The sequence below is a fragment of the Taudactylus pleione genome, unplaced genomic scaffold (genome assembly GCF_031769625.1).
Source record: "Taudactylus pleione unplaced genomic scaffold, aTauple2 ptg000026l, whole genome shotgun sequence".
NCBI classification, from domain to species: Eukaryota; Metazoa; Chordata; class Amphibia; order Anura; family Myobatrachidae; genus Taudactylus; species Taudactylus pleione.
In genome coordinates, this window is record NW_028284428.1 from 29,610,934 (window position 1) to 29,622,038 (window position 11,105).

The 11,105-nt window shown below is 34.6% G+C and overlaps 1 pseudogene; it reads left to right on the top strand.

Moving 5' to 3' along the window:
• Positions 1 to 10,317: 10,317 nt before the first annotated feature.
• On the top strand, positions 10,318 to 10,436 carry LOC148539282 (5S ribosomal RNA; annotated as a pseudogene).
• The last annotated feature ends 669 nt before the right edge of the window (positions 10,437 to 11,105 follow it).

Sequence of the window (11,105 nt, forward strand, 5' to 3'; positions counted from 1 at the left end):
AATTCCGGGTCTGATCCGGATAGGAAATCTGTTACACCTCCGAGTCAGAACTGGAATTTAGGTGTAAATGTGGTATAACTTATGCCTGTTTTGTTCTTACATTATTACAGTATTATTACCCCAATAAAAGTCATTTCCAGTTAATTTTGACCACCTTGCAGCTCACAATGTTGTTTTCAGTTTTCATCCATACTGGCCAAAGACTGCAGTGAGTTATCTGGCTAAACTAAGCAACAGAGTAGCAGTTTAAAAAAGTATGTAGCTTATCTAGGAAACATAGTGGCACTGCAGTGGCAGACAGGATGACAGATTAATATAAACCATAGAATGCTACAGAACGTTTTCATTAATCAAGACTTAAAGTAAATCAGAGTCCAGAGGCCATCACTGGTAAATGGAGGTGGAGTACTATTTAGTAGATGCCAGGTAAATCATTGATTGATTGGATTAATGGATTAGTGTTAATTTAACTATAAAAAAGAAGAGAAATGGAAAGCACTGTTACAAAATAACCATCCAAAACCCCAATGAGTGATATGTCGATAAATTAATTGATTGATTACATAATATAACTTTAAATGAAAAAAAATTTGATAAATGGGGCAAAGCATTACAAAATTTTAATCCAAATGAGATTAATTGATATAAAAAAATAGGAGACATGGAAAATAGAACTAAAAGACAAGCATCCAAAATCCCAATGAGGTTGATCGATTACAGAATATAACTATAAATTAAAAAAATATTATACATGGAACAAATCATTAAAAAACAAGAAACCAATTGAGATTGATTTGATTGAATGATTAATTAGTGTAAATAATTTAACTATAAAACAAGTAAATTGGAGACATGGAAAACACTGCTAAAAAGCAAGCATCTAAAATTCCAATGATTATTCACTATTTAAGGAGGAGTAACAGTCTAGTCAAATTGAATAACTAATTAATATTTAAATGATTTGATTATAAAAATCTGAACTTGCTCAGAAGCTGCAGAAAACAAGACTTATATTCCTGAATGAGAAACTGGTGATGGTTGGCATTGCAAATTACAAAATAACATGAATGCCACATTAAAGTACAGTTATATACAGTATAATGCCTAAATAATGAAATGGCAAAAACCAAATAGTGCTAGTGATCAAAAGATAACAAAAGTATACAAATGGAGAAAGGGTAGTAAAAAATTTAGAAATACTTTACTTCCCCTTAGTTTTTGCAAAGCTGAATGGTAGGTCTGCCACTCTTTTCTTAGTGAAACATCGTTCATACCATGTAAAATATAAAGTGTATACAGACCAAAGTATAATATGGAAACATTGGATTTATTCTTATAAAACACTTCTAAAAAAATAGTAGATACTCGATGTATAACAATAACAATTAAAGGCAGGGTACAACTGGTTATGAATAGGAAAATTACCAGAAGTCCCTAGTACAAAGGCCCGTAGATAAATAAGATGGAGGTCTCCGGAAACCTCTTACAGGTGACTTAAACAAGGGACCAATCACTGGACAATATCTCCAAAAGTCACAATGCATTTCGAGAGGGTAGCTGTGACTATTGCTGGCATGCACTGCTTTATGAACCCTGTCTAATCATCATATCCGAGTTAGAGGTCATTCTCCTACATATATTTTAAAAACAATTGAATCAACCTGGTCCTTACAAATGATCTGTGATATATACAAATTTATCATAGGGAAACAGATTAAAACTAAATAATCACTTGAAAGAGCTTAAAGATTAAATAGGAACACAATTAGTGTCTGGATCAGAAGTACGCCATATCTTCTACCGGAAAAAGTCAAGTCCCTTTCCCTGATATATGGCGTTTATATTTTCAAACTCCATCTTGATACTAAAGCTTATTAAGATGAGATTTGTATCTCAGGATTAAATAAGTATACAACTTTTTCCTAACTGTGCTGCCAAGACACTTCCTGTGCTTGAGCCACAGGCTGGATCGCATCTCCTTCCGGATTAGTGGCCAACTTGGGTTGGGCAAAATTCTCAACATTTGTATGTGGCTACGGAGTTCAACGGCCATCTTGTGGAGGGCAATATTCTCAACATCCATATGTGGCTCTGGAGTTCAGCGGACATCTTGGGAAGGGGCGTGGATTGTCATAAACCGCTATCTCCTTACTGTTTGTCCACCACACTATTTCCAATTTAGCAGCCATCTTTGGCTGGACACTGTTTTATCTATCAGCATGCAGCTCTGAGGTGCAGCTGCCATTTGGAGGAGTACATCAGTAATGAAAAATGCAATTCCACATATTTAATTGATTGGATACATTTCTCCAAGTTATCCAAATAGACCTTAATGTAAAATTAGGATCATGAATATTACAAAGATATAAAACAACATATTCATAATGAAATCAAAGGAATCAATATAAAGGAGGACAGTAAGAACAAAAGCTGGAAGCCACTATAATGGTGAGGACACGCATAAAAAGGGGGGGTACTATAAAAATCAGACATTATATGAAATGGAATATATATAAATATATAAACAGAACCATTTGAGCTCAAATTCTAGATTTAGACCCCTCAGGTATAAAGTTTTTAAATTAAAAATCTACTTCATCTCTCTCTTTGCCAATCTTGTCTCTGCATCTCTAATTCTCCAGGTATTTCTAACATTCTCTATGACCATAAATCAGAGAATCTCCTTGGTAAGCTACTATGAACCTCTTTAAATGGTTAGAGAGAGAGTATGTAGTAACAGCTTTCTTGATGTTATGTATATGCTCATTGAGTCTAGTCTTCAAAGATCTGCTAGATTCTTCCCAGATAAATTAAATGGCAACTACTGTACATTCAACATAGTATACCACATTAGTTATGTGGCAAGTCATGAAATGTTGCAACTTGTATATTTGTCAATTTCTGTCAAAATCAGTGTATTTAGTGTCCTTTGTTTTAACCTCTCTACAGGTCATACAGCTCCCACATCTAAAGAATCTCTTATTTCTCATAGGATGTGGTAACTCTAACATGAGGGCACTTTTCATAAGTGTATTCTTTAAATTTGGAGCTCTTCTGTAGATGAATTTAGGTCGGTCCAGAATAATCTTCCTTAGCTCAGGGTCTTTCAGGAGGAGGTGCCAATGTCTCTGGAAAATATATTACAATTTTTTCATGTTGGCCTGTATACTCTGTGATAAAGGCACATCTAAATGATTATTTTTGAATTTTACTTATTTTTTAAATTTTTTCCTGGATTAAAATATCTCTATCTTCCCCCAAAGTTTTTTGTTTGCAATGATCAAGCATTTCTTTATCATATCCTTTTTCTTGGAATCTTCCCGGAAGGGCCATTATTTGTTCAGTGCAAACATTGTTCTTACTACAATTTCATCTCAGTGTGAGGAATTGGCTCTTCGGTACACTTCTGAGCCAGTTCCTATGATGCTCACTGGAGCTTGAGATAAAATTATTGGCATCATTCGGCTTCCTGTAGCATTTTGTTTCTACATGATTATTTTCAATATAAATAGTTAAGTCTAAAGAATTAATCTGATTCTGACTTGACTGAAAACTCAAATGTATATTAAAATTATTATTGTAAAGATATAAATAAAAAGCATCCAGGTATTCTGGTGTGTCCTCCCAAATAAAAATAATACCATCAATATAGCAATACTACCATTTAAGACCCTGATTACAATTGATTACAATGTGATTTTCTTGCCAGTATGCCATTTAGAGGTTGGCGTAACTGGTAGTGAATTTAGTGCCCATTGCGGTACCTACAATCTGTAAAAAATAGTCCCCATTGAAATAAAAATAATTGTTATGAAGAATAAAACTAATCCCCTTTAAAATAAAAGCCTTCTTTTCTTCCTCCATTTCAGTTTTATCAAGGTGCCATTTTATTGCTTCTATAGCTTTATCATGGGGTATGTTGGTATATAAGGCTGTTACATCAGCCTTAACAAGAGTCCTATTGTTATTCCATTCCATTTATTTAATTTGTTCGAAGAGTGTTGGTGGTGTCTTTTAAATGGGATCTTATATTACAAACTAGGGGTTATAGGTGGGCATCAATAAATTCTGAAAGATTAATGGTCAGGCTACCCACATCTGCCACTATTGGTCTTCCCGGTGGATTAAATGCATCTTTATGTACCGTAGGTAAGGCATAAATGGTTGGTACCATGGGATTCTCCACCATTAGAAATTCATATTCAGTTTTTGTGATACAATTATTTTTTATGGATTCTTCAAGAAATTATGAGTAATTCATCTTGATCTTTAATGTGGTTGCCATTTATTTAATGTAGTTGCCATTTATTTTATATTGGAATAACTAGCAGATCTCTGAAGACCAGACTCAGTGAGCATATATGTAACATCAAGAAAGGTGTTACTACACACTCTCTCTAACATTTTACAATTTAGCCACAGAGAATGTTAGAAATACCTGAAGAAATAGAGATGCAGAGACAAGATTGGCAAAGAGATAGATGAACTGGATTTTTAATTTAAAAACTTTATACCCGAGGGGTCTAAATCTAGACTTTAAGCTCAAATAGTTCCTTTAACTTATTTATAAATTTTTATATATTTTCCATTTTATAAAATGTCTGATTTTTATAGTACCCCCCTTTTTATGCGTGTTCTCACCATTTGGTGGCTTCCACCTTTTGTTCTTTCTCTCCCCCTTTAATTCATTATGAATTTGTTGTATTTTATCTTTGTAATATTCATGATCCTATTTTTACATTAATCTATTTTGAGAATTTGGAGAGATGTATCCAATCAATTAAATATGTGAAAGTGCATTTTTCAATACTGATGTACTCCTCCAAAATGGCAGCCGCACCTCAGAGCTGCATACTGATTAAAAAACAGTGTCCAGCCAAAGAAGGCTGCTAAATCGGATGTATTGTGGCAGACAAACAGTAAGGAGATAGCAGTTTATGACAATCCACATCCCTTCCCTAGATGTCTGCTGAACTCTGGAGCTGCATACAGATGTTGAGAATATTGCCCTTCCCAAGATGGCTGTGGAACTCCAGAGATGCATACAGATGTTGAAAATATTGCCCTTCCCAAGATGGCCACTAATCCGGAAGGAGATGCGATCCAGCGTGTGGCTCAAGCACAGGAAGTGTCTTAGCAGCACGATTAGGAAGAAGCTGTATACTTATTTAATCCTTAGAGATAAATCTCATTTTAATGAGCCTCAGTATCAAGATGGAGCTTGCAAAATAAAAACGCTGTATATCGGAGAAACAGACTTGACGTTAACCGGAAGTAGATATGACCTACTTCCGGTCCGGATACTAATTTTGTTCCTATTTAATTTTTAAGCTCTTTAGAAGTGAATATTCAGTTTTAATCTGTTTCCCTATGAAAAATTTGTATGTATCACTGATCTTTTGTAAGGACCAGGATGATTCGATTGTTTTTAAAATATAAGTAGGAGAATGACCTCTAACCTGGATATAATGATTAGACAGGGTATATAAAGCAGTGCATGCCAGCAACAGCCACAACTACCTTGAAGAAGAGAGTGTTACCTCTTGAAATGCATTGGTGTTTCTTTGACTTTTGGAGATATTGTCCAGTGATTGGTCCCTTGTTGAAGTTGCCTGTAAGAGGTTTCCGGAGACCTCCTTCTTATTTATCTATGGGCCTTTGTACTAGGGACTTTTGGTAATTTTCCTATTCATAACCAGTTGTACCCTGCCTTTAATTGTTATTGTTATACATCAAGTGTCTACTATTTTTTTAGATGTGTTTTATAAGAATAAATCCAATGTTTACATATTACACTATGGTCTGTATACACTTTATATTTTACATGGTATGAACGATGTTCCACTAAGAAAAGAGTGTCAGACCTACCATTCAGCTTTGCAAAAACTAAGGGGAAGTAAAGTATTTCTACACTGCTTACTACCCTTTCTCCATTTGTATACTTTTGTTATCTTTTCGTCACTAGCGCTACTGGGTTTTCACCATTTCATTATTTATGTTTCACATGGGTGTTTTTAGGGTGACACCATAGAAACCCCAGTTGCAGCTGTCATAGTGTCTTTTTGCACTGGTCATGGCAAAAAAATCATTTATTTAGCTAGTATACTGCCTGTCAAGCACATGCAATCCCTCTCACCCACCCTTATGCTGTTCTGTAATTTAAAAAGTACATACACAGTTTAACAAAGCAAGCACTTCAGCAACATGGACTGACACTTTTGTGGTTTAAGTGCTTGGTTTGTTTTGGCCTCCACAAAACAAGCTACCAATGGGCTTAAATTAGCTAACAGTGTTATAATAATCTTCATCCTTATCAGTCTTGTTTATATCATCATTACACACAATTAGCTCATCGCACCTGGAATCCACCATTATAGAAGTCTCTATAGTTAGTTATAATTGGCAGGCAAATGTCTTCCTCATAGAATTTGTAGTTCATTTTTATGAACATCAGCTTTCCACATTTTTAGGAAGTTACCTCCAACATAGAACTCCAACATAGGACTAGATAAATTATAATACGTCAGGTGTCATTTACTGCATAGTATGCAGCTGTGACATGAAATATGTGGGGATGACCTCAAGGACATTCAAACAGAATCCTGGAACATGTAGGATCTATTTGGAATGCCTCATCTGACCTTAAAAAATTCAGGAAACTTACTTTGGTGGCACGCCATTTTTATAATTACCATATGGGGAATCATAAAGATCTACGGATCTTTGGATTGGAAAAGGTCAAACTTGGAATCCCAGGAGGGGATATAACGCAGGAACTAATCAAAAGAGAGCGCAAATGGACATTCAAATTGGCTGCTCTTACTCCCAATGGAATGAATGAACTATATACATCAACTATAGTACATTTTTATAACTATATGAACTTGATGCATTTGGGATCCTCTTCCCCTCCCTTTCTTCTCTGCCTTCATTATCCTGAGTGGTTCTTTTCTATCTTCTTTTTAAATTATAATTTTACAGTTTATAATTGATATAAAGAGTGTCTTATATTTAGAATTGATTGATCATTTGAGAATATTATGTCTTGGTTCATAGTCAATTTTTACATGCTGTTTTTTAATAGCACATATTTTTAGTTCATATAACTTATAGGTTTGGTGTGTTTTTATGTGTACTAGTTTTTTTTTTCAAATTTTTCACACAAAATTAATTTAGTTCACTTTTTGAATATAAGTGCTACACTTATATAATTACACTTATACAGATATTGGCTGCCTTACAGTCTATTAAAATTGTGGGACTGCACATTTATCTTATATTTTACCTTATATAACTGGTTTTCCCCTCACATAGGGGCGTCGTATGTATGTATATATATATATATATATATATATGTATATATGTTTATATGTATATATATATATATATATATATATATATATTGCATGCAGGGGCATATACATTTTTATCTTTATCACAATCCACAATATTATTTATGTGGATTGTAGGACATATATACCTATTTCATATATCACTTTATACAATTGCTTTCTTTTCACACCTTCACCTCACAGGTATTCAGCGTTACACACTTATAGTTTTACACTTTTATTATTTGAACACTTCAGTTTATACATAATCTTTTTTCGATATGACTGTTGAGACTTGTATATATGTATGCACGGGCACATACATTTTCACATACCTTAGCACTCCTATTATAATTTACCACATCATTTATGAAACTTATTGGTTACATCCTTTTTTCTTTTCTTTTTGGATGATAACCATTAATAATTTTTGATTATATAATATCTATTAACTTTTACATTCATTTATTACTTATAATTTAATTGTATAATTTCTAATATGTATTATCACATTCGATACCTCTGATCGTAGGTGTATATATATATATATATATATATATATATATATATATATTTTGAAATATTATAATTTTAGTGTATCTTATTAATTAGGTTGTTTTATGATAATGAAGGATATGCTTCAAGTTAGGATCCATTACCCAATTTTTGTGACCAGTACAGCAAATTTGTTTCTTGCTCTCCACCCATATACACACACATATATGGAATTTTTAATCATAATATTTTCACTAATTTTCTTTTTGTTCTACTTATTTTTTTATTTTCTGACAAAATCCCCGTTCTATGCTGAAATGAATAATGTATATTTTTCATATCCACATTCATTGGGATTTATGGCTGGAATTAAGGATAATACAGACTATTAGAGGTTAATGTTGATTTTTGTTTGTTTTGATTTAGTTACATCTCAATAATTCAATTCAATTCAATCCCAGTGACGTACTTATGGGCTGGATTATGAAATACAACATTAAAATCCACCCAATAGCAAATATAGACAGGATTTACAGAACTGTCAGTCACAGTATGCTCTTTGATGTTAGGAGAAACGCCCACTGATGACTCATGATGAGGGAGGAAGTAAGCTTATAAGCACCACATGTATGCTACACGCTATTGGAGAGGTGATCAAGCCACCTGTCGGGTGAAACACGCGTCCTCTGGAGGTCTGGTCAGTGCACGGACCGGACTCCCTGCAAGTTACTTTGGAAACTGTACAGGGGCAGAACTATGGGAGACAATGGAGGCATCTGCCGCCGGGCTCCAGCTCTGAAGGGGGCTCCTCCTCAATTGTCCACAACATATTCACCCCACTTAGGGCTGTAACTATGTACCCAGAGTGTACCGTCATGGCCCTTCACGACACCTGAGAAGCCACCGTACACTAGAGGAGAGCTCCGTGTCAGACCATCGGCTGCTGCCTTTGTCTATCTGTAGCCTGTCTGCATGCGAATTGCTACAATACAGTGTCAGCGGCTGTGACGAGGGGGCACCAAATTATAACTTGCCTCCGGGCATCTGGGGTGAACTTACGCCACTGAAACTGTATGTATGATTACTGCCTGCCTGCCGTCTCAGTGCAGCCGCCAAGCTCCACATTTGGGTGGGAGGCTTTGCGATCCTACCCTGAAAGAGTTCCTATACATGTTGTCTGGCATATTATTATTATAGCTGCTATAATTTAACCCTGTAACTACCCCAATTTCTACTGCCCGGCTTTTATGGACCTAGCTGTTTGGTTTCACTCATTTGCACCAGTGATCACATGCTGGTGTGTTTATTTATTTTAATTATCGCAGCATTGCCACTTCTGCCTTATTACAACAACGGACCTCACAGAGCTAAAAGGTTCTGTATGTATTTCTGTACTTAATTGCAGATATGTTATGTGGGTGTTATGCGGTATATTGAAAGCATTCCTATACTTGTTGTCGGGCTATTGTTATCACAGCTGCTAAAACATAACCCTGCAACTACTCCAATCTTTGTTGTCTGGCTATTATGGACCTAGCTGTTTAACTTCATTTATTGCACAAGAAATAATATGCTGGTGTGTTTATTTAGATTTTTGCAGCATTTCCACCTCTGCCCCATTACAGTAAATGGACCTCACAGAGCTAAAAGGTTCTTTATTTATTTATGCACTTCATTGCAGATATCTTATGTGGGTGTTATGCTGTATATTGAGGATTTACTATCTACTCATTTGCTCTAGTAGTAGCACCATTGATTTTAATTACTATTATGTCAGGTATTTTGCTGACACAACACAAGAATATTAATTAGCATTTTATTCATTAGTAAAAGAGTAGTTCTTTCCTTTCTCTTGTGAATGGTGTTGTGTCTTAACTACAACAAATCCTGGCATATGACATACTTCTGCCTGGCCTTTTAATGGGTTCCAATATGTACAAAGCAAGCATCTGAATGGTGCTGTGTTTTGATAGTAATATTCCAACATGTGAAATCCGTTTTTGCCTGGCTTACAGAGTAGGCTGTTTGGTTAGGATTATTATATGCACAAGGTGCTTAAATCTTTGAAATATCGACATTAGGAGCATTTCATGTCACTTCATAGACCGGTCACAATTGTACTTAGTTTTGTGAACACAATATAAGGAACAAGTGGTGTTCTTGTTTGGTTTTGCCCAAGTATTTTTAACTCTTCTTATGGTTAACATATTTATGGGCATAATTTATCTATTAAAGGTGATAGATCTCATCATATGTTAGAGGACACTTGGAAGAAATTTGGATATATGTAAGCAATAGACAAGACCTGTGTATTAATTTGCATTATATCAACATGATGATTCTTTTTGTGGAACAATTAAACTATGCTACATGCAAATCCTTTTTTTGGACTTTGTATTTCTAAAAACGTGGACTCCTCTTACGAGACAGTCCTGCATATATGATAGCTGTGTTGTACCCGGGCATTTCACATCAATACGCAGGGTGATTTACCTATAGCCATACCACACTATATATGCCCAATCTCGTCTGATCTTGGAAGCTATAAAGTGTCGGGCCTGATCAGTACCTGAGTGGGAGACTACCAGGGAATATCTGGTGCTGTAGGTAAAACATATAGGAGGTGAATTCGGAAACAATGGTTACACATCATATCAATATTTTTCCCTTAATGTTCCCATATACATATGGGCTTGTCTGAATTTCAGGGTTTGGATTGTGTTCTCCGGGTATTGGGTTAATTATCTCCTTAAGAAATTCACATATGTAAAGATATTTTTCTGACACATTATAGTTGGAGATTGATACCCTTGTATTAAATTAAAAATAAATAATTAAAACTTTAAATAATTAATGAATAATAATTAAAACAGCAAAAATTATTTTGCCGTACTCCGCACTTAATATTACAATAAAATTTAACACAGTGTGGGGACCTTCTCAAAATTTTATGATGCTTTAATATGATTATTAAAAGTTATATTATATATATATATATATATATATATATATATATATATATTGATACAAGAGTGCCCCAGCAACTAGCCTTCATTTTTCTTTTTGGTTTTGAAACATAGATAACTCATAAGGTTCCTTGCTGTGCTAAACACTCTCTCTGAATACACACTTAAGCTTAAGTAAAGCAAAGCTAGTTTGTACAAGGTACTTAAAAATTCCCACTTCTTTCTTTCTTTTTTCCCTTTCTTTTTTCTTTGAATACAGTCCCTGATTTCAAAGGGACTGTGTGACATGCTAATTTGTACATTGTAATTAAAA